The sequence below is a fragment of the Mirounga leonina genome, unplaced genomic scaffold (assembly GCF_011800145.1).
Source record: "Mirounga leonina isolate KUSES-001 unplaced genomic scaffold, KU_Mleo_1.0 Mir_82, whole genome shotgun sequence".
In the NCBI taxonomy this organism is placed as follows: domain Eukaryota; kingdom Metazoa; phylum Chordata; class Mammalia; order Carnivora; family Phocidae; genus Mirounga; species Mirounga leonina.
Window position 1 is genome coordinate 22,110,457 of NW_023270825.1, and position 25,152 is coordinate 22,135,608.

The 25,152-nt window shown below is 39.3% G+C and overlaps 2 pseudogenes; both read right to left on the reverse strand.

Annotated features, from left to right (window-relative positions):
• Positions 1–17,392: 17,392 nt before the first annotated feature.
• LOC118002501 lies at positions 17,393–18,882 on the reverse strand (annotated as a pseudogene).
• Positions 18,883–21,762: 2,880 nt separating this feature from the next.
• On the reverse strand, positions 21,763–22,390 carry LOC118002238 (annotated as a pseudogene).
• Between the last annotated feature and the right edge of the window lie 2,762 nt (positions 22,391–25,152).

A 25,152-nucleotide genomic window follows, 5' to 3' on the forward strand; every position in this document is an offset into this window, starting at 1 on the left:
AGTTGTTTACATCAGAGAGCAAATCTTGTCACGTTTATTCCCACCTGACTGGAAAGCCAAAATTTCCGTATATTCTTCTGGGAAGTCTGCCTTTTGCACCTGCAATGAACTAGACAGTGCTCCTTTCTCCATATGGTGTAAAATATGTGATTATTACAATTCATCACGTTTCTGAATGACACACTGGTCTTTATCTTATTTAAGTTATCCTGGAAACTAAAATGTCCATAGCCACTTAAAAGAGAAGGTGGCATTAGGTAGAAGCTAGACCTGAGCAGTGGAAGGAATGCCCTGACGTAGAGTCCCAAGTCCTTGAAGGGGGATGATAGAGACCTTAGCTGTAGTCAAGGATGGTGAATAAAAAGCTACACATTGAAAGCCCAAGAGTACAACATCCTGACTTTGTGGCTTCTAAGACCTTGGGGCTGACAGACCAAAAAGCTACGGGAGCAGACAGGGCTCTCCTCTTCCACCTCTGCCCTGAGGTAACCCCTACACTCATTGAAATACATTTGCATCATGGGTACAAGCCTCCCATCCCCACAACTCCATGGAAGAAAGGTTGCTGGGATAGTTCCAGTACACACCTTGTAGGGTCAAAAAGTCCTCCTCCCAACCTGTGGGAGGAGTTTCCAGAATGATTGGAAATAGTCTCCATTAGAGACCACCCCACTGTATGTCACAGCTCATCCCAGCCCAGAGAGACCCATAACAATCTCAACACAATTCCAAGGCCAGGTCCACCTGGAGGAACTTGCCCTGCTCTCCCACCTTGAGAGTGTAGTTTCACTTTAGTAAACTGCTTTATGCTTGCCACTTTCCTTCTGGATGTCTTTATTCAAGCCCAGATCCCCACTTAAATCTTCATGGGAAATCCAAGGACAGAGACCCCTATTCACACAACACAGATTCTCTCACCTGTAACAGTGATACTTGAAACAAAATTTTACAAAAGCTTTACCTCCAGTTTCCATTTAAACCTGCCTTTATGGGGTTCTAATGCATAGCACATATATTTGGTTTAGCTATTGGCTGTTTGATACATTTTCCCCATTTTCAGTAGCTTGCCAGATCAGTTTGTGCCCAGTGGTGACTGAAGCAGTTAGTGTAATACTACCTATTGTAATGCTACATAATTTATGTTTAATTTCAAAATTCAATGAATACCAGGTTTCCCCTGTTATTCAAAAGTAGAGCATTCCTATGACACATTGGCAAGAGTATCCCCCACTTTCTGCATTAGTACGGTAATAGCAGTTTTCATCGGATTTCTTTTGGTTAGTGAAAACAGGTACTAACATAGGTCTTTTGTGAGAACAAAGTGGTATGATGCCAACTTTTGGAAAGCAGGAGATACATGTAGATGCTACCAAAAAATAGACACTTTCATAAATGCACAAAATAAATCATGAATATCACTTCCAAAGAGAGTTCCAGGTTTAGAGAGTTTTCGTCGGACAAACAGTGGAAAGGAAGAGAATGCAGAAAGAGGGAGGAGAGAATAAGTAGCAAGGAATTCAGCAAAATATATATTTCCTGTATGTTTTGGGGCCCTGTCTCACAAAATAAGGCCCAGGGGGCATTCACAAATTTATATAGTCTTCTATGTTGGTGTATACCCAAAGGAATTAATCTTTCAGTCTCTTTGTATCTAACAATAAAAAGCTTTCCCTGGTTTTCTTCCTCTCTTCAATCTTTACAAGGCGATTTCAAAATAATATCTATTCTGTAAATATATGAGCATATAGATCAAACGTAAGTTGACAGATTTCTATGTAAAAATCACTGATTAATAGTAACCTGTGGCAGAGTGTGGAATGGCAAATGGGCAAAGAGGCAGGAAGGGGCTTGAAAGCCATTCAGCTTGGGGTCCATCAAGATCAACTCCATTAGTTACTAAATTACTTAATGATTTTATTGATGACTTGCTATAAGATTTACAGGTGTTTGAAATGAATCTTTTTAGCTTGCAAAATAAACATTAAAGGTGGGGGCAGAGGGAGATCTAGTGCTTGACCTATAAAAGGTAGGAGAACTCTGAAAGCAGAAACAGCAGAGAGACAAAGAACAGGCAGCGGCAAATTATAAATGAATCTGTAAAGCATCAGCCAGTTTTAAAAAAAAAAACAACCAAAAAGTTCTATTCTGTAATATCCCTGAAGATAGATCCGCCTCCAGTTGTTAGTGGAGCCTTTTGATTTTAGGGGTTTTTATTGTTTGTTTTTTGTAATGGTATTTGATGGATGTCAGCAAGAACTAAAATGTGTGTGTTGTGTTGTGTGTGTGTTTCAGTTCTCCAAATTTAAATTTAGAACATGAAGGCATTAAAGTTTTTTTTTTACAAAGCAAAAGTTTATTTAATTAGACCAAAAATGGAACAACTATTTATGTGCCCTTGACCTCCCCATCCTTGTCCAGATGAGAGCGCTTTGTCTTCCTTCGTCCTTTCCTGTTGAACTTGAGCAAGGCCATAAGGCTTCTTGCCTGCTGAAGCTCACACTGGCCCTCCTTACCGTGAACTCCCAATATTCATACAGTCGAATATAAAATTTGTTTTAAAGCAACTGGTCTTTATGATCCTTAAATAGATCATGTGTTATCACACTCATTGGAGGAATTGACTAACAAGATCCCCCAGGGCCAGCTCTCCTTTTTTTGTTGCTTCCCTTGCTGGGCACAGAGGGGCAGTGATTTATCTGGTGGTTTAGGTTCCAAAGGTCTCATAATAAATGTGGAGAGAAGAGTCTCTAGTTTTAATAAATATTTCTACCAGTTATTTATTTAATATTAACATCTCCTGTGATAGTACTTAATTCTTCAACATAGGCTTATAGTAGGCAATAAGGACTCTGAAAATACTTAACTATAAATTCAAATACCTTTAGGGACCAGGCACGTCATAAGGCAAGCATTTGGGCCTATGACAAAAGGGATGTGAGGCTTGTGGAAAACCCAGAAAGCCTAACTTTTACATCAACTCTATGAAGTAAAAATAGCTTCTTAACTCCATTTTACAGATGGGAAACTGAGACAGAGAGAGATTAAGTGATTTATCCAAGGTCATAAAAGGGAGTTAGGATTAGAGCTAAATTCCATCCAGGCTGTCTGGCACCAAAACCTATGCTCTTGGTGGTCAGAAATGGAGTTGGGTGCTACATATAGCAGGAGGTCTATAAGGACTGCATGTTGCAGAAAGAGATAATAACCAAAATTGGTTCAACAATCTGGACCACATTCAAGGGAAAAAAAAAAAAAAAGACTTTAATGCCAAAGCTCTTTCCTTTTCTCCCTCAGGAAACTCTCACATCCTTCTTGTTAGAGGAGGAGCCCATCCCCGAGTGAAGCCAAGTGAGGGCCAGCAGGAGCAAGTGCCCAGTGGGATCTCAAGCAGGAGTGGAGTCTTATAGGATGAGGGGTCCTGGAATGTGGTGGGGATGCTCAAAAACGAGCCAGAGGGATGCATGGAGAGAGAGAGAGATAGACCATCTATCAAGTATCTCCAGAATCCATCAGAGAACGAAGAAGCATTTCAATAGGCAATGCCCATATGAAAATATTGGGATTAAGTTGAGGCACACACAAGGAAAATAATCCATTTAAAGATGGTTCTAAGACAGGAAAAAAACTAACAAGACATTTTGACTTCCTGAAATAAGAAATTAATTTTTTTTTTCTAAAGATTTTATTTATTTATTTGACAGAGAGAGACAGTGAGAGAGAGAACACAAGCAGGGTGGGTGGGAGAAGCAGGCTTCCTGCCAAGCAGGGAATCCGATGTGGGGCTCGATCCAAAGACCCTGGGATCATGACCTGAGCCGAAGACAGACGCTTAATGACTGAGCCACCCAGGCGTCCCCCAGAAATTAAATTTCTTAAATACCTATTAAGAATGAACCATATTGGGCGCCTGGGTGGCTCAGTTGGTTAAGCGACTGCCTTCGGCTCAGGTCATGATCCTGGAGTCCCTGGATCGAGTCCCGCATCGGGCTCCCTGCTCGGCAGGGAGTCTGCTTCTCCCTCTGACCCTCCCCCCTCTCATGCTCTCTATCTCATTCTCTCTCTCAAATAAATAAATAAAATCTTTTAAAAAATAAATAAAAATAAAAATAAAAATAAATTAAAAAAATAATAAATAAATAATAAATAAATAATAAAAAAAAGAATGAACCATATTAATTAACTTCTTCATTAAGAATACTGGAGTACACTACCCGGGTAGTTCATTCACTGCCATCATTACTAAAAGCCAGTCAGTAAGAAAGGCTATGAGCTTTTCCCACCATCCCATTCCTCCTCAGTTTTCATGCTCCCTTCCTGCCACTCCATATCCTCTTACCTCCGCACACACCATAGCCTTTACCATATCGCTGAAATTTAAAAGAGCAGAAGCAGGTGCCTGAATATAGACCTTGCTTGACTTCTCTCTGGCTATACAGACTCTAATGAAAAAAATATGGTGACACAAGGACTCTATGCATGAGTGTTGGATCAGTACTAGTCGGTCAGTACCTGCTTCAATGACCTTTATAATCCCAATGCCCAAGGTGGATGGGAAACTTAATTAGGGCATTTCAATCATTGTAAGCACCTCTGATGAACAGGTAGTATATTGCAGTAATTCTGAAAATGTTTTCCACTTCTGCAGATTTCCCAGGGGATGCTCTGTAAGCTAGACACACAAAATCTTTCTGCATTTTGCTCTTTTATCCACACTCTCTGATGGAGCTGATTGCAGACTCAATCAGCTTGTTATACCTGTTGGCCAACTGGAAGAAGGGGAAGAAAGAAAAACCACTTCTAGTTATTTGCCAGGCTCAATGCTAAGTCATGTGGTTCCTGAGTTGTAGCTAAGGGGGTGTGTATGCGTGTACGTTACTGTTAACTTGGATCTATGTAACTGCACCTTGAGACAGGCAACGATTGAATGGGAAGTGGCTTTCACAGCTGAGTATCTTTTTAATTTTTCTTAACAAAACATGCACTGGTGTTAGTAGGACTCTGTTGGTAATCATGGCTGGCTACCTGATGTGGTACCTTGGCTGGTAATTCCCCTCAGTGGTTTCCAAGTGTTTGTGTATCCTAAGAACACATAAGCATCAGGATAAAAGGTTGGTCTCCCATTGGTGCAATCCAATGCTCTGATGTCTGGGTGCTTTGATGAAACGATGAGACATTCCAAAACTGTCAGAGCATCTGGGCTAGCTGCTTTAGGCCTCTGAAATGATTCTCTCTTCTAAGAGGCAATGGGCCAGGATTGAAAAAGAAGCCAAGTCACTTGGAAATGAACATACCTGTTTGGTGGAAAAGGGATTTTCCAGGCTTATTTCCCTGTAATTCCCCAGTATCTGTCCATGGCTGGAATTGATCATGTCCCCATATCTTCCCTTTAGCCTCATGTCAAAGCAACATATCCTTTTCCTTGGAAAACTGCCTATTACAGGTCTGTACTGCAGACTGGCCCTCTTCCATTCCCTGTATTGGTATAACTCAAGGTTGTTTTTCTAATTCTAAGCTTAATAAAAAAAGCTTTTTCATCAATAAACAAAGTTTGAACCCTTCTACACTGTAGGATCACATTTCCTATTTCTATGGCAACATCTTTATATAGGAGATCATTTCTTTTATCTTGACTGTGGATAGTGTTATTTAGTCTGTGGAAGGGTTTTATTATTAGTTTCCTAAACTCCCCCTATCCCAGGTCCAGCCCTACGGTCCCTTCTTAACATCAGTTATCACCTTTATTTGATTAACTGTGTAGCTATTGAGTCAATCCTCAATAGCCATGCTCTCTGCCTAGCCATGGGCACCATCAATTACCTTTTAATATTTGGTTGTTTATTTATTCAAAAAGTATTTATCATTGCACCTGCTAGCTATAGGAAGCACGGCACAGTCCCTCTTTTCAAAGTCTAATAAAAAAGATAAATGAGAGGACATTATGGCTACAAGAAAGCACATTTGAGTCAGAGGACAATCTAAGAAAAGTAAGAGTTTAAAAATAATCTATTATATGGGGTGCCTGCGTGGCTCAGCTGGTTAAGTGTCTGCCTTTGGCTTGGGTCATGATCCTAGGGTCCAGGGACCGAGTCCCACGTTGGGCTCTCTGCTCAGCAGGGAACCTGCTTCTCCCTATCCCTCTGCTGCTCCCCCTGCTTATGCTCTCTCTGTCAAATAAATAAATCAAATCTTTAAAAAAAATTTAAAAATAGAGATAATCCATTATCTACATCCAAGTGTGTGTGTTGGAAGTGCTGAAGTAAATACATAGGATATGTAAATCTAAATTATGTTACTTACTGAGAGCATTGATTGTTGGACACCACTTGGTACATTAATTCACTAAACATGCTTATTTTAGTATATCTCTGTGCTAGGAATTGTACTTAAAGACCCTGCAGATACTAAGGTGATTCCATCTGTCCTCTACTTCAGGAAGGTTCCAGTCTAGTGATCCCAGAAAGTGACCCAAACATTGTATTAGGGTGGGAAACATGCTATGACATAGGAATCACAGGAGGGCCTGGGCACTCAGATTAACTGGGGATAGCACAAATTTCCCAAGGAAGGCTTTATTTCTTTAAGATTGGGCTTTCTCCAAGTTGAAAAGAGGAAAGACATTCCGAACAGAAGAAAGAGTATGTGTGAAGTGTCAAACACAGAAAATTATCATGACTCTTTCTACATAGCAATAAACATAAACTAATAATATTACTCAGTAGGTTTTTTTGGAACGAATTTGCTCTTTCAAAGCACCTGTAGTGCATAATGAAATTAAATCTGCATTTTGATTGGAAAAAAGAAAAGATGTGTATTGTTTCATCAGTCAAGAGGAAGCAAGCAAAACTCCACTGTCCTAATGAGCTGTGTCTACCCTGGAACTCTGCTGCCATATTGCTGCTGGGATGAAGCTGCTGGAGGAATTGTGTCTTTCCTTTGAGATGAGAGCTTCACCCTGTGCTTTGTCAGGGTGGGCCTTGACCAGTGAGGGATGTGGTGGAGACAGCCACACTCCCCTTCATGCCTCACAAATGATAATTTAGATGTTATTTGGAGCTTTGCCACTCAGGAACATATTTCTAAAAACAATTTTTTTTTTTTAAGATTTTATTTATTTATTTGAGAGAGAGAATGAGAAAGAGAGAGCACATGAGAGGGGGGAGGGTCAGAAGGAGAAGCAGACTCCCTGCTGAGCAGGAAGCCCGATGTGGGACTTGATCCTGAGACTCCAGGATCATGACCTGAGCCGAAGGCAGTCGCTTAACCAACTGAGCCACCCAGGCGCCCTCTAAAAACAATTTTAACAAACTGTTAACTCAGTGGAATTTCAGCTAGAAGCTAAAATGCATGCATATGGCCCGAGGGTAGTTACTCAAGAGACTTCCTTGGAATCAGCCTAGGTGAACCTACAAGATGTGAGAGCCTCTCAAGAGAGATTTAAAACTGAAACTGATTCTATCAAAACTGTCTCAGCTATACTGATAAATATTTCCCCATCCGGAAAAGTAGAAATACCTGAGAATGAAGACAAATGTGAAAATATTCTTGATATCAAAGAAGACCTGAGGTGTATAAACTTAATGTAGGACATAACTAGCAATTAATAGCCTTGTCAGTCTCTAGGCCCCTTCTTTGTGCTGCTCTATGAACACCGTTAGTAAAGCATGTAAATATTCCAAACGCTTGCTACATGATGGAACTAAATTAAATTTTACTTGTTTATTTTTAATCAATGGGGAAACATGAAGGACTGGTAGGCAGGTAGAATGGCCTTAGGCCACTTAGTTTTCAAGCTTTGGAATTAGAAATGTACTTTAGGCGTCCTCCCACCATTTCTTATTCCAACTATTAGTATGTTACTCCCTGCTGTACTTGGATTAATTGAGTCACTACTGGAAATTCTCTTTGATTTTCTTTACTAATTGAAAAAGAGTTCTAATTCCCAAGTTTCCCTGCAGGCTCCATGCAGACATTATTTTGGAAGCCAACATGGAAGAGAGAAAATTGCTTGTGTTTTTTGTGCTTTTTTCTAGAAAACTGAGAGAAATGTTGACCAACCAAACTATGAACAGACTTTTAGGTTTGATATTCTATCAAGGTATATGTATATAGTGTATTATTGATCTATGCACTATTGTATAATTATTCCAATGCCAATCTAAAGGAAACATGCAAAGATGTGATCTTTCTTCCTCTAAAGATGAACTGTAGTTATAGCACATTTTGTCACCCTGACCATCAGTATTTCATTAAAAGATAAATATTAAATTATATATACATGTATTTATAAAAGGACTGAGTTCACAATGTTTTTGCTAGATCACATTGACCTGCATTTTGAAGCATTTGCTCCACTAGAAAATGTTTTCTCTTTCAAATTCTTCTAAGTGTAATGATTATTAATAATCTTGTCCTTTCCTTTAGAGAATTATGAATGTTTTTGGTAAAAAGATTAATAAGCTGAAAGTGTTTTCTTTTAAAAATATAAGAAACATCCTTATATGCTCCACTTTTATTCATTGATTCTTAAATCTTTTTGTTAATATCTTAGACTGGTGTTAGAGTCTCTTTTCTGTTAACTCATATCAAAGCTCAAAAACAATTTATTCTTTGGATATATTTTTTAAACTCCAAATGCTTAGAATTAAGAATATTTAAGGATCTTTAAAAACAATAATTTTATTTCATGCTGACTAGATATAATGATTTAATGATTGCTTCATGGATACCTGGACAAGCTACCTGAAAACATCAGCTGAATCATGAGCACTTGAGCATTCTTAATGTGACAAAATTGCAAAGTCTGTGAAAGTGGTCCTGGTGTTTCAGAGACACAAGACATTTTCAATTAGTCATTCAAATTCCTTTTCTGCTCTTCTCCTTTGTCTTTGTCTTCTTCCCCTAACTCTTAAAATTTTAAAATAAGGTAAAAGTTTCTTTGATATGAAAGCTTGAATGAAATGACTTGCTAGAAATCATTTATTTGCAAGTAATAGAAAACCAAATTTCTACTGGCTCAAACAAGGATTAAACCAGAAGATTTTCAAGGACAATTATCTCTGAATTCATGTTCCAGGTAGCAGTGGTACTAATCAGTCTTCTAATTGCTATGATGATAGAAGACTGAAACAGGGAGAAGATTATAAAATATTTTGATGATGGAAGAAGCATTCTGAAATATTTATAAACTTTTTTAAATGATACACTCTGACTCAGGTAGGAGTCCATGGAGCAACCATCATGGCACCAACATATCTCCATGAGTTTGTGAACCAGGATTCTAAGCATCCATGGATAGAGATAAGGGAACCCTGGATTAGTAACAAAGGCAAACTATACATCTTTCATTATCATCTGATTTCCCATTTCCTGGACTGCAGAAATCTCTGGCTTACAAGGGCAATGGTGTGATGAGGTGTAGGGATCTGAATTGTTCAAGGTAAGAGTGAGATCTACATGGCTAGAAGAAGGGTGTTATCATATGAGGGACCATGTGCAGGGCATACCTGGGGATAGAAGCCAAATGTGATGGCAGAAATCATTGTTAGTCATCAGAGAAAGGGCCTCCAGTGCTCAAGAAAATGATGATTCAAACAACATATTAGGAAAAAGAATTCTAGTTCAGATGAGGTGACAGAGTTCAGGATATAGGCCAAAAATATGCCAGTAAGTGAAGACCTCTCTGCTTGAGAGGTGGCCACATGCTGTGAACAGATTCATTATTTAAAGAAAGTACAAGGTTCTGATCATTTAGCTTCTCTTCATGGAGAACTTGACTGGGGTTACAGAGTCACCTTAGTATAACATGGTAAACAACAAATGCCCTTAATGGCTTGATTCGTGATTTGGATGTACAAAACAACAGTTAATAAGAAAGAAATGCTATTAAAAGTGGCCAAATTCAAGTATTCTCAATTCTTTGAAGGCAGAAGCTTGATGACATTTCATAAGACATGCACCAATGTCATGTATGTGACTTTATACCTCAAGAATAAAAATTGGAAGAGATCGTAGATGTCACCAAGTACAAAGTCAATACTAATCAGTTTTATTAGGCTGCTGATTTTTCTAGACTTAACCATTCAGAATATAATTTAATTCAAATTATATTCACCACTTATCATCATGACTAGTCTTTATTTAATTACAAGAGGACTATTTCATTTGTGAAATGCCAACCTGTGGTGCCCCAAATACCAAGGAGGCTCTGATTTCCAAGATATTAGCTAAGTTTAACATGTGATATTGGGTTAAGAGATATGCTTTTTAAAGTACATACAAACTTACGAATTCACTATTCATTAAGAAATCCACATGCCATGCCTCAGCTGAACCATCTGAACCTTAGGAACACCAAGGAAAGCTGAATAAACCAATATATTCAATTCAGGTTCATGAAATTTTAACAGGGTTTCTGAACTTCAGCCCATAAGTACTCTGTTGAGGGTGTTGAAACTCTCAGGTTTGACTTAGGAAAAGATAAACTCAAAAAGTAGCAACTAGGGGCACCTGGGTGGCTCAGATGGTTAAACGTCTATCTTCGACTCAGGTCATGATCCCAGGGCCCTGGGATCGAGCCCCACATCCGGCTCCTGGCTCAGAGAGGAGCTTGCTTCTCCCTCCCTGCTCATGCTTTCTCTCTCCTCTCTGTATCTCTGTGTCTCAAATGAATAAATAAAATCTTAAAAAAAAAAAAAAAGTAGCAACTAAATAACCTTCCTTGCCTGGTGCCTCAGATATAAGTAAAAATGACAAAGGACCTATTCAAACTCTTCCACCCTCTATGCTTAAGTCCCTATTGACTATAATGACTCTATTATTTAGATAAGTAAAATCTAAAGGGCTTGTGAAAGGAATAAGGTAAAGTTGATATGGCATTTTATTTGATTTCATTTTACTTGATATGGTATTTTAAAAATAAGTTATTATTCTGAGTAATGACCCTCAGCATTTTTTTCTTTTTCTGATGGAAAATTTACTCTATTTTCCTGCTTGATTATTATTAGAATGTGATGGGCTTGACTAAATCATCATCCTTAAATTTTCAACTTGGGATCAGGTTTTAATTAGATATTCTTGATACTTCAATAATTAAGCTCCATCACATTGGTCTGAACTACCTGCCCAATATATAATTTTGCTTCACAGTAATTACAGGAATTCATTCAATCATTCAATAAATATTTATAGAATACCTACTGTGTATGTTTGAGACACTGTCAGAGACTTGGGGTACCACAATAATTAAGACAGACATGTTCCCTGCTGTATTATTTTGCTAGAGCTGCTGTAAAAAAGTATCACAACTGGGTGGCTTAAACAGCAGAAATTGATCGTCTTATAGTTTTGGAGGCTAGAAGTCTAAAATGAAGGTGTTGATGCATTAAATCCTCCTAAGGGCTGTGAGGGAAGGATCTGTTCCGGGCTTCTTTTCTTGGCTTGTATATGGACATCTTCTCCCCATGTTTCTTCAGTCACCTTCCCTATACATGTGTCTGTGTTTGCGTCCAAATTCCTCTTTTTATAAGGTCACCAGTCATATTGGATTAGAGACCCACCCTACTCTAGTATGACCTCATCTTAACTAATCACATATGCAATGACTCTATTTCCAAATAAGGGCACATTCTGAGGTACTGGGAATTAGAACTTCAACATATAAATTTTAGAGGAATACAATTCAATCTGAACACCTAACCTGTGGACCTTCACTCTAATGGAGGCAGGTAACATTTAAACAACAAATTACAATGAAATGTAATAGATGTTACATCAGAGCATGGATCAGGTAGTGGGTAAGCACATAACCATGGAAAGAAGCCCAGATTTTATCCAAGGGCAATGGAAATCCATTTTAAGGGTTTTTAAATAGAGTTTTGACATAATGAAATTTGCCTTTTGGAAAGATCACTCTGGCTTTGCTATGGAAAATGTTACCATAGGGGAGACCAGACAAAAGTTGGAGTTAGTCTAGTTTAGCATAAAAGCAATGAGAAAGGAGGAAATGGATGGGTTCAAGAAATATTTAGATCAGACTTAGTAAAACCTAGTATTTCATTAGAAAATTAGAACTGAAGGAAAGAGGGGGTTAAAGGTGACTTCCATGTTTCTGGCTTGAAAATAGCAAATGTCATTTCCTGTAAAGGGAAATACAGAGAAAGAAGAGGAGAAGCTCGTGTGTTCATTGATATCCATGTTAGTACTTAAATACTCTAGAAAATCCAAATGGGCCTCTTATTGGGCACAGTGGTCAGTTCTTTGGATCTCGATCTCAGGCAAGAAAGATGGACTTGAGATACAGATGAGGGTAATTTCAGAGTGTGGGTCAGAGTTTTGGCAGCAAATAGATGGCATATTGGAAAGAGGTCACAAGAAAAGACCTTAATGAATAAACTATTTACAAAGCTATTGACTAGGTTCAGGAACACAGCAAGAGTGAGGAAGTCCTCTGGAATGAGCAACAACTGAAAGCAGCTACCACCTCTCGGCTTGAGGGGAGAGGGAAAGGAGAAGCTTGGAATCTCCAAGACCTATACCTATAGAAGAAATCTGCCTAACAGGAATGGTCTCTGATAAAGAAATGCAACCACTGCTAACCCAGAGCCTGGCAGGAAAGGAGCCAGAAAAATATTGGTATCTTGACTCTCCCCTCCTGTTATCTAATTTCCTGCTGGTTATCTTCCTCGACAAAAGCAAGCCACCAGCCAAAGAACCGATGACGCAGTTCATAAGAGATCAGCTTCCTGCTGCACAGAACAGAGTAGAGAGGGGTGGACAAGAGACCTGAAGAGCAAAGGATATCAGCACAAGCAGCACAGGGATGATTAGGACCTGGAATTTTGACAGAGATTTAGATCACCCAGGAAGAGATGTAGACAGAAAGAAAGCCTAAGATAAAGGTTTGCTAAACATCAAAATTTGAGTGTCTAGAAAAAGTAAAGACATTAAAAAAAAAAAAAAAAGATTTAAAGAGAGTGATTAGAAAAGCAGAGAGGTGGACATTTCATGCAGGAAAAATTCTTCCCAGAAGGAGAGAGCAGCCAACAATAATAAGTGCTGTGGTGAAGCAAAACAAAGATAGAAAGGGTATGTGAAGTTTCGCTTATATGGTGGCTGTTTGAGAACTCAGTGGGTAGCTTCTTTGAAATGGTAAGGCTGGTAGCCACACTGTGTCCACATAAAGAACAAGAAGCATGTGAGGAAATGAAGAGAACAAATATAGCTAATTTATTCCTGCAGGGGAGTAGGAAATATGAAAGCATATTTTCCCCATCTTTTTTTTTTTTAAAGGATTGGAGACACAAGCATGTGTTGCAAATCCCATCAATTTAGCTGATGTGGTCTTGGTCTTTTTCTGTGGAGACTGGCCAAGCCAGCTTTAGGAAGATGATTTTGCCATTGTTCCTTAGGTAGCTGTGGACCCTCCAGGGCTGGACTGCTTTGAACAAAATGAAGAGTCAGAAGGCTTGACGGATGGCCACCATTTAAAAGGCTGACATCTGGTTCTCTTTACTGCTCTGGGAATGGACTTTGTGTGTGGCTTTCCAGGGAGGGTCCACTGGACTACTAGGTCTGTTTGTTTAATTCACTTGAGATGATCACAGTATTCACTGATGCCAATTTGATAATAAGAAGACTTTCCAGCACTCCCTTTGCTTCCTCTCACCAAGGCATTTGATTATCCCACCTATCTGGGGATTTAAACATGAATCTCTAAAGTGCTAGACTTCCTCAGAAGACCAGATGTTGGAAGAGAAAACCACTGGGCTGTTCTACTTTATCACATTTTTGTGTTATTGTGACATATGGTGTGAAGCAAATATTAGTGCGTGGAAATATAAAACATCAGGATGCATCTGAGTTATCTCTCCCTAGTTACATTCGATCTGTGAATGCCGGAAACACTCCATTTCATAGCCATATTTATCATTCAGAGTAAATCATGCATTTGGGTGGCATAAAATGAGATGTTTTAGAATGCATGTGATTACCAACTATTGCATATTTCTCCAAAGAAAGATTTGAATTATACGGTCAGTAAAGAGGGTTGCTGCTTTAGAGTGTGGCAAAGAGAAGCTGAAGTGAAGGATACATTATAATAGATTCGTATTAAGCAAATGTTATTTTCCTTTTCCTCTTCAGTCCCAGAAATCAATTCCTTTAAGAGTTGCCTTGTGGAGTATTTTTGTTGGTTTGCTTTGTTTATTTTGTTTCATTTTTATTTTACAGTCATTCTTGACATTTAAAATCTGTAAATCAGACTTTTATAGATCAACTAATAGTTTTCAATAGATTTCCATTGTATTTTCAGAGGTGTGTTGTTTGTATAGAAATGCACTTGACTCTAAGGCATGTTAAAAATTACATTTAAAATAATTTGCCAATGGGAGAGAGTATTAAGATAAAAAAAAATCAAGAGTCCGTATTAGAGAAGCTGTGAGCACATGCTAAATCTAGTGTTAGAGGTATGGGAAATTTCAGGAGCAAATTTAAGGTCAGCTTAGTTTTAGGAGGTTAAATGGACAAGGTCAAGAATTCTGAGGGTCCAAATTAGGAATCAGCACAAGTGTTGAGGTTACAGCAGTGAGGTTGTCTTAAGGAGGAAATCTCAAACTGTCCATCCTTGTTTTGTTATCTTAGTGCTCCTTCCCTTACCCTCTGACTTGCACTATAAAAACATCCAGTGGAGGCAGGATGAGGATTCTGAAATTTATACAGAAATTGCCCTGAAAATGAAAGTCAAATGAACACATCCTAAGCTCCTTATTGCTTATCAATATAAGGAATAGACTAGGGAATACTTAGAGTGTAATTTTTAGAAACTACTTTAAAAATTGTTGCCTTAAGAACCTTAAGTGGCTATCTTCCACTCAGAGGAACTTTCTAATTTTATACATTTGTATATTCTGTCCTGACACCTCCTCACCTCTTCCCCCCACCTCTATCCCCCAATAATTTCAACCTAAGATATGTCATTATGATTTATTTTAATAGTCGTGGTTATATAAGTTCCATCTGGAAATCACCTCTTTGCTTTCTAAGATATTAACTTATCTTTTATTCAAACTCCTTGATGCTAATGTTTTTTGTTTGTTTGTTTGTTTGTTTTTAATACAGTGACCTCACATTTGCAATGAAGTATTGGGTAAGATAAGAGACTTGGCTTTCTTAGAGGCAAAAACAAACAAACAAAAAAACAAAATGAAACAAAACAAAACTTTTTTTTTCTTTTTCTTCTCTCTCTCTTTTTTTTTTTTTTGTAAGATCCAAATTACTCCTGCTCACCAATTAGGGAAACCCATATGCAGTCATTCCTCTTGCTTTTCTCTCTCCCTCCCAACCTTCTGTCCTCATGATAGTCACTACACATATTTACATATTGTTTCAAGATTTATGTCCTCTGCAATGAATCTGCCTCTACTCCTCCTGGAAGACTTATGCTCTTCTTCCTATGTGTTCCCATAGCATGTTTTTATTAAAACATTAAAGCACATTACATGTTGTATTGTAATTTTATTTCTATGCTCCCAAACCACAATGTCCTTTAACTCAAAGCTCTATCTTATTCTTGTCCATATCCCTAAAATTTGGTATAGTACATAGCATGTAACAACAACCACAATGCTAACAAGGAGATACAGAAACAGAAAAAAAAAAATAAAGCAATGATGATAATGCCAAGTAAAAGATAATATTTTTGAGGGTTTATTATGATCCAAAGTTTGTCTTGGTTAATTTACATGTTAAAAATGTTAGGAGTAGGTGTGGTTGCAAGAAACAGAAAACCTCAAAATAACAATGAATTAAAAATGAAAGTGTTCTACTTTTTGTTCACATTCAAGAGGTTCAGAGGCAGTAGGTCTGGACGTAATATGTCACTCTGTGGTAGCAAAAATCCAGGCTCTTTGTATCTTGTGATCCTCCATTGTCAGCCTCTATTCTGAAGGTCATCTCATGCTTCAAGATGGATGTTAGAGCTTCTGGAGACCCATCATACCTAAATCGCTGTCAACAGAGAAAGAGAAGGGGGGCAAACTCCTCTTCTCCACTCGCTTCTTTTAAGATCTCTTCTCAGAAGTTTCAGGTGGAACTTTGCTTATGCCATATTGGCTGGAATTAGTCACATGATCAATCTTGACTGAAAGGCATGGTGGAAAATGGAGTCTTTTTTTGTGGAAATAATGTGAAACGTTTATTTTCTATATCAGACAAGAGCACGGCTAAGTAATCCAATTCCACTGCAGCATTATAAAAATCATCCCTTCACCACAGTGTAAGATTTAAATGCATCTGCACAAGGGTACATGCTATATAAAAGTAGCAGTAAGATTGCTGCTGCCCCACCAAGTACTTCTAGTACCAATCCAGGTCCTACTGCAATACTGGTAGTCCCAATGGTTTTATTGAAATAAATCATGTTTAAAAAAATAAAGCATGGGGCGCCTGGGTGGCTCAGTCGGTTAAGCGTCTGCCTTCGGCTCGGGTCATGATCCCAGGGTCCTGGGATCGAGCCCCACGTCCGGCTCCCTGCTCAACGGGAAGCCTGCTTCTCCCTCTCTCTCTCCCCCTGCTTGTGTTCCTTCTCTCCCTGTGTCTCTGTCAAATAAATAAATAAATAAATAAATAAATAAATAAATAAATAAATAAATAAATCTTTAAAAAATAAAATAAAATAAAATAAAATAAAATAAAATAAAATGCAATGCAGAGTCCCAAGGGGCGCCTGGGTGGCTCAGGCGTTAAGCGTCTGCCTTCGGCTCAGGTCATGGTCCCGGGGTCCTGGGATCGAGCCCCGCATCGGGCTCCGCGCTCCGCGGGAAGCCTGCTTCTCCCTCTCCCACTCCCCCTGTTTGCGTTCCCTCTCTCACTGTGTCTCTCTCTGTCAAATAAATAAATAAAATCTTAAAAAAATAAATAAATAAAGCATTTTAAAAGACAAGTCAAAATGCCTCAGAAACCATATATTCAACTCAAACTTTGTATATTTAAATGTTATATTTGCCTCCCACTAATAAACCTTTATTTCCCTCTAAGCAATAAATCTTCCATACTGAAGTATCTTCCTTGCCCAATTAATCCAAAGGAAAAAAACTGAAATGATTAGTAAAAATAAATAAATAAAATAAAAATTATAGGAATTAACATATACTTTTAAATTGTTTTTAAGTATTTTGAAGGTTTAAAAGTGTTTAAAGTTTGTAATTCATAGTAAGAGAACATTACCATTACCCTAATGGTAAACCACTATAAAGTGTTTCAGTTGCATGTGGGGCAGAGGGTAGGGATTATCTTCACAGTACCCTAGCTTTCTCCATGAGAAGTTCAGAGGTACACTTGTTTGAATTACTGTGATGTCCATTAGGTGATCAGAGTTGCTCTTCCTTCAGCAAGGGCTTTATTTGTCAGAGGGGCATTTGGCTGACAATTTACTAATGAGATTCATAACCTTTGGGTTGCTCTGATATTTTGACATATTTGCTGGTTTCTGGGCCACATGCTGGAAGGCCACCGTAACTTCTGGATCCTGCCTGGCTGTAAGAATCTCTGAATCACTAAGAATTTCATTGAGCCCAGGCATCCCTGCCACTCCAGGCATGCCCCCTTCCATTCCAGGCAATCCTCCAGGAAAGTCACCTGGGAAAGAGCCATCCGGAGCTCCTGATTGTCCTCTGGCTTCTTCCTCTCTCTGGGCTGTCTCCTGTTCTTCCCAAGCCTTCTTAACCCTTTCTATTCTTTATTTGATTTCCTGCTCTTCACATTTTTGCTCATTCTTTATCACATGTTCAGCAATTTTCAGGGCCCTTGGTTGAACTTCTTTCAGCATGCATGAGCATCTTCTTCATAATCCAGTTTACAAGCATGGGCAGGATCATGTGCTGCTTCTTCCCAATGGCCCAGAAGTCTGTGTGCTTTCCCTCGCCACTCATAAGGCTGAGCTGAATCAGGATTTATTTCAATAGCTCTGTCACAGTCTCAGATGGCAGCATTTGGCCTCTGTAATTTGATGAAGACACTGACTCTCTTGGCATACAGACTGGCCAAGAGAGGATTCAGCCTGATGGCCCCTGTGAACAAGTCAATGGCTTTCTGTAGTTCACCATCACTTAGGGCATCAATGGCAGCCACTATTTTTTATCATTTGCCTGATCCATCATTTCCTCGGTTAGCTCTACATTTTCATCTCCCATTTCTTTTTTTTTTAAGATTTTATTTATCTGAGGGGCACCTGGATGGCTCAGTCATTAAGCATCTGCCTTCGGCTCAGGTCATGATCCCAGGTCCTGGGATCAAGCCCCACATCGGGCTCCCTGCTCAGCGGGAAGACTGCTTCTCCATCTCCCACTCCCCCGATTGTGTTCCTTCTCTTGCTGTGTCTCTCTCTGTCAAATAAATAAATAAAATCTTTAAAAAAAAAAAGATTTTATTTATTTGAGAGAGAGAGTGAGAGAGAGCACAAGAAGGCGGAGGGTCAGAGGGAGAAGCAGACTCCCCACTGAGCGGGGAGCCGGATGTGGGACTTGATACTGGGACTCCAGGATCATGACCTGAGCCAAAGGCAGTCGCTTAACCAACAGCCACGCAGGCACCCATCTCCCATTTCTTGAGGGGATCAGGAGAGTTCAATCACACTTTCATTGTCAATTTCTAGACCACTTTCCTCACTTGATGGTTCGTCTGTCTTTATGTTTTCCTCCACCTTATTACTGTTTTTTCTTCCTTGATATTGTCTTCTGATTTAGTTTTATGAGCAGCATGTGACATTTTACCCACCATGCTCTCCACCCACTCTGACAGGAAGCACATTTCCTTGGTGTACAGAATGATCGGATCCTGCTTACACATTTTCACCAAGGCCTGAAGCTCATTCACTCTGTGGGGATCCATGGTCCAGAGGCAATGGGAGGTCAGGAGGTAGCAAGAACAACAGAGGTTGCAGCCTGATACCAGGTGTGGGTACTGGCTCAGCATCACCATGTGGAAGGGATGGAAATGGAGTCTTTATTCTGGGAAGCCATGTGACTAAATAAAAGTTGGGGATTCTCAGGAAAGAAGGAAGGAAGAATTGACATTAGAAGATTATTAGCAGTCTTTGGCATATGTATATTATCAAATTTAACCCTCTAAACAACCTTATGACTACTAACCTTAGGGTACTCTATAAATACTATTCATTTATTTGTTAAATATGATTGTGCATTACTGCACATTAGAGGTAGTTCTAGGGTCTTGGGATTTGGCAGGACACAAGGCAGGCAAGCCCCTGTCCTTTTGGAGGTTTTATTCTGGTTAGGAAGGCAGACATTAAACAAATACATAGGTGATATGCTATACAGTGATAAGAGTAATGAAGAAATGTTAATAAGAGTAAGAGAATAATGTATAATGAAGTTAATTTAAATAGAGTGATCCTGAAAGGACTTTAAAGAGATGACTCCTGAGCAATGATCTAAATGGAGCCATAAGAAAATTGGGGAAGGGAGGTTTCCAGGCAAAAGGAACAAAAACACCTTCAGTTGGACATTAGGGAATTTGTAAAAATGCTGGTGAATATGGAAATAAAATCAAAGAGAAAGAGGCAAGGTCAGACTACATAGAGTTGTAAACAGCAATAGGAAGTCTGGGTTTTATTTTGAGTTTGATGGGGCCACTGGCGTTTTGGGGCTGGTGAGTGAAATGATTAAATTTATGTCTTAAATAAAACATTTTGGTTGCAGCATAAATAATGGACTCAGAGGGTAAGGGGCCAGTGGGGTAGGAGGCAGAGTGAAAGCAAAGAAAGCATAAAGAGTGTAGGTGAGAGATGATGATAGCTTTGATGAGGATGGCAATAATATTGAATATGATAAGTGATAAGAGGCAGGATATACTCTGAAAGTGGAGCTGATGGATCTAATGTAGTAAGAGTGAAAGACACCGAGGATGACTTGTAGGTTTTTATAATGCTTGATTTTATGTGTGCCCAGTGTTTGAAATTGGTTCTCTAATCTTATTAGATTCAAAAGCACTAATGACTACTTCCATTGGTGAAGAGAACACGGATAGTCTGTGGTGTGATGTGACAATAGAGATTCAAAAGTATCACCATCGGATACTCCTAATCAAATACTTATGAGGTAAGTTTCTGAGTGACCATGTATTTAATATTTTAGAACATTTTTATCAAAATAATGAGTATGATTTTGGCTAGTTGCTCCTAATTGCACTGGACCAAGCAAGGAAAAAGAAGGATGAGTTTAGGAATCAAATTCCCAGCTCATATGCCACGTTAATGACCTGAAAGTTTCTATTCTGTCCTGAAAGAAACCCTTATCACCTGTAGCAAAGAGCTGAGAGTGCTGGAAACAAACTCAGAGTCTCATCCTGCAAGTGGTTGAATTACAATGCAAATTGAATTTTCAACCTCACAGGGTGTCTGCTATTAAAGTGAGGGCATAAATTGGGAAGGAATGAGATCCTGAAAATTGGAATATGGGAAGATCCTGATAAAGCTGGGGACATTGAACACTTTAACTCCCATGAGTCTTCTTTGCCAGTAGAAGCAGCCACTTCATCCTCATCTGAGGAGATTAACCTTGCTCTGCCTAAAGAAATTATAATGGTCTCCCCTGAGGTAGTTGCCTTGCAAGACACTGATGATTCTCTTCAGGACCACCCCCACCACTGTCTTTGCTTCTAGATCTATCACTGGACTCAAGTTCCTGTAGACCCCTAATGGTGACATACAAAATGTGACCCATAAAGAGGTGTAGTATACTCCACAAGAACTACATGATTTTTCCAATTTTTATAAGCAGAAATCCAGGAAATATGGGTGGGAGTCAATATTTAAAGGTGTGGCATAGTGGTGGAAGGGCCATAAAATTGGATCAGGCAGAATTTATTGATAAGCAGAGATCTGGATTTAATGTTGCAGCTTAGGGGATTAGAAAGAGCTCTAACGGATTGGTTGGTTGGCTACCTGAAACACGAACAAACAGGTGGTCTACACTAAATGAACTGAAATGCCAGAACTGCTTTGATAAACTACAGAGGAAGAGATTCAAAGGCTTAGGGAGATTGGAATGTTAGAATGGATTTATCACTTAAGATCTCCTCATCCACCCTAGGAGGGTACAGAGGACATACTTTTCAATATGACTATGACCAGTAAGTTTGTGAGGAGAGGCCCAACATTCTTGAAGAACTTTGTGATTGTTTTCTCTATAGGTCAGAAATTATAGTGGGAACAGCTGTCACTGACTTGGAAAACCTAAATGCCGTGGAAGTAATTGAATCCCAAGGTGTCAAAGGCCAAGTGGTTCTATTTAATCACCAAAGGCAAGGTGGTCATGGTTGCTCTAATGGATAGCAGAATCAAAGCAGCAATTAGAATATTATGACTTGCAGAGAGCTACGGCACTGGCTAGCTGATCATGATATTTCTAGGAGTAAAATGCATGGTAAGTCTACTAAATTCTTAATTTGTGTAAGCAGAGAGTTCTAGGTCAAAGGAACAGAAGTCAAATTTGAATCATAAAAGCAGAGAGTCACAGACCCATAATTAATTCCTAAACTTGAGCCAGTTTAGACTCAGGACCCCTTGAACTGAATGAAGGGGAGGTCAGTTCCCCTTGAAAAAGGACCCTACTACACTGCCAAAAATGTATACTGCTATTGTTTCTCCCAGTCTATTCCAGAGGGATATTTGGTGTTTTATCAAGATGACTGAGCATTGAGAAAAATAAAATAATGACTTTTCTTTTCTTACAAGTGGCCAATGGCACTTTATTTTTTCTTTTCAACATGATGTTCTGTAGCTTCCTTGGCCTTTTTTGCCCAGATGCCAAAGAGCCAGACATTGGCACTGGCCACGCCAAGACTGGTGAAGGCCTTGACATAGTTCTCCTCCTCTGTAATGACTCTGGCTTTCTCCTTCTTCTAGACATTCCCCAGAGGCATGACCAGTCCTGTTTGGTAGCCAATTTGAGTTCTTCATCAGAGTTGTCTTCCTTCTTGGGGACAGACGGATTCCCGGCAAAGAGGATGAGCTTGGAGTGGTACTCCTTCAGCTGCTGCATGTTGGACTGTAGGGATTCCATTGACTTGTTCTACTTTTTTGGATCCACTGAGATCCCAGTAACCCATGCCACATTCTTGTGGATGCCAGCCACCCTTAACTCTTCCAAGCTGAAGCCCCTGCCAGCTCGCACTTTGGTGTGATACCTTACTGTGGGACACTTTACAATGGGCTAGGTGGGCCCGCATGCTGGGCACAGGGTAATGCAGCATGCCTTGGCTTGCCAGGCCTCGTGTCTGTGAATCTCCTGGTGCCAGCTGGTTGAACCACGTGGCCATGTGCCCCTGCCATGTGGAAGTGGGGCCTCAGTATCATGCCATTCCAGCTGGGGGTCATGGCTGCTGCCTACAGGCCTCCTATGAGGAAGAACTGAAAATAATGACTTTTTGAGGATGGTTGGACACAAGCTCTGCATAGACACCAAAGATGATATATATATGTATATATCTATATCTATATTTATATCTATATCTATATGGATATATGTATGTATATATGTGTATATATATGTAAATGAATATATATGACATATGTATATATAATATCTTTGTTTTTTCCCCTTTTATCTCTTTATCATATAAGATGTATTCACTTTATATCACAGGATTTAATTACAAGATATCAAGAAGAAAACTGAATTATCACCTAAGCACTTTGCATCCTTTTCTAGGGAAAATATGAGTGTGTTTTGGCTGTACACAGGATATCTGTATCATGTTAGAATTATGACCTTATTATGGTCTTTATTTGGAGATTAAATATAGTTTAAGAAGATGCATATGGATGTCAAGTTGACAAGAGGTGGACCGTGATGGTTAATTTTATGTCCTCTTGGCTAGATGTTGTAGTGAAGAAACTTTTTAAATTAACATTTAAATTTTAATTTAATTTAGATTAACATTAACATGATTAATATGATTATCATTTAAATCAGTAGATTCTGAATAAAGCAGATTACCCTTCATAGTGTGAGTGGTATGCTCCAATCAGTTGAAGGCCTTAAGAGCAAAGACTATGGTCCCCTAAGGTAGAAGGAATCTGCCTCCTGACTGCATTTGGACTTAAGTTACAACATCAACCCCTCCCTGAGTCTCTAGCCTATTGGCCTTTCCTGCAGATTTTAGACTTGCCAGCCCTCACAGTTGCATGAGCTAATAATTCTTTAAAATACATCTTTTCTATATGTTTACGTATCTTACTGGTTATGCTTTGTGAAGAACCCTGACTAATACAGTTTTGATCTGAGCAGGTAGGTGAACTGTTGTAATATTGACGAAGATGAAGCAGAGAAGTGAATTGTGGTGGGGAGGGGAGAGAGGAAATGGAGAGGAGCATGAGTTTTATATTAGACATACTAATTTTGAGAACCTTATTAGACAACCAAGTGGAGATGTTGAGTAAGCAATTGGTAAATGAGTTTAATGCTCAAGGGATATGTCAGAACTAGAAATTTAAAATTGGGAGCCATCAGCATATAGAAGATGTTTAAAACATTGGGACTAATGAGCTCAACTATAGAATGTTGATAGAGAACAGAAGAGAGCTGATGACTGAGTCCTGAGGAAGTCCAATGTTTAGAGGTCAGGAAGAAGGAGTATCAAGCAAAAGAAACTGAAAAAGAACAGCCAAAGGGAAGTACAACAAAACCCAGGAGAGTATAGTGACCTAGAAGATAAATAAGAAGGTGTCTTTTTTTTGAAAGATTTTATTTATTTATTTGACGGAGAGAGACACAGCAAGAGAAGGAATACAAGCAGGGGGAGCAGGAGAGGGAGAAGCAGGCCTCCCGCCGAGCAGGGAGCCCGATGTGGGGCTCGATCCCAGGACCCTGGGATCGTGACCTGAGCCGAAGGCAGACGCTTAACTGACTGAGCTACCCAGGTGCCCCAATAAGAAGGTGTCTTAAGAACAGGGGATTCATCAACTGTGTCAGATGCTGCCAAAAATTGGGAATTGTTCATTGGGTTTGGCATAGTGGAAGTCCATGGTGACCTTGAGAAGTGGAATATCAGTAAATGGTTGGGGCAAAGCCTGACTGGGATGGGTTGCTTCTACTGCCCCAGATGGCTGGCATTTCACATGTTTTTCTGATCCTCAAAACCCTATTCATACTCTACATCCAGATGATAACTTCAACTCTTATTTCACTGGGAGGAAGATTCAAAGCAATCAGAAGAAAACTACAGTATTTCCCCATTATAAAATCTAGTTATCTGTTGCATTTTCATGAATATACTCAGCTTCCCTGCTCCTATTTCACTCCTTGCTTTAATTTAATATTAGCCTCCCAGAATGCTCTCAATTTCATCCCCTCTTCCTATTCTATGACTTTCCAATTGCAATTATACTTTCTCCTCTGCACCCTTTTTCTCTCTTTACTACATCACTAACATCACTGTACAAAAATGCAGAAATATCTCCCATTTAAAAAAAATCCTCCCTGGACTTTGTTGTGGTGAAGATGTATGGCTCTCAGGTACAATTTGATATGTTATAGCCTTCTTACCCTACACTGTGCTAGAGCTTGTCCAGTAATGCATAAAAACCTAAGGAAGTATCCCTGCATTCAATAATTTGGAAATATTAACAGTGAAAAGCTGAAATTAAAATTTTCTAAGTGGATTCTTTTTTTTTAAGATTTTATTTATTTATTTGACAGAGAGAGAGAGACAGCAAGAGAGGGAAACAAGCAGGGGGAGTGGGAGAGGAAGAAGCAGGCTTTCCGCTGAGCAGGGAGCCCAATGCGGGCCTCAATCCCAGGACCCTGGGATCATGACCTGAGCCAAAGACAGATGCTTAAAATGACTGAGCCACCCAGGCACCCCCTAAGTGGACTCTTGGATTTTCACACCAACTAGTAGTCATTACAAATGCCCCCCTCTGCTTCCCAACAAATCTTTCTCTGCTCTTAAATTCCATGAAACCCTATAGCATTGCCCCATTTCTGTGTTCATCTTTATAGCAAAATTCCTTAGAAAGTTGTTTATTCTTGCTAACTTTACTTCCCCAATAACTATTTTCTCCTCAACTCATCCAAGTCAGGCTTTGCTCCTACCATTTACAGATATTCTGCTTCTCAAGGTCACCATGGACCTCCA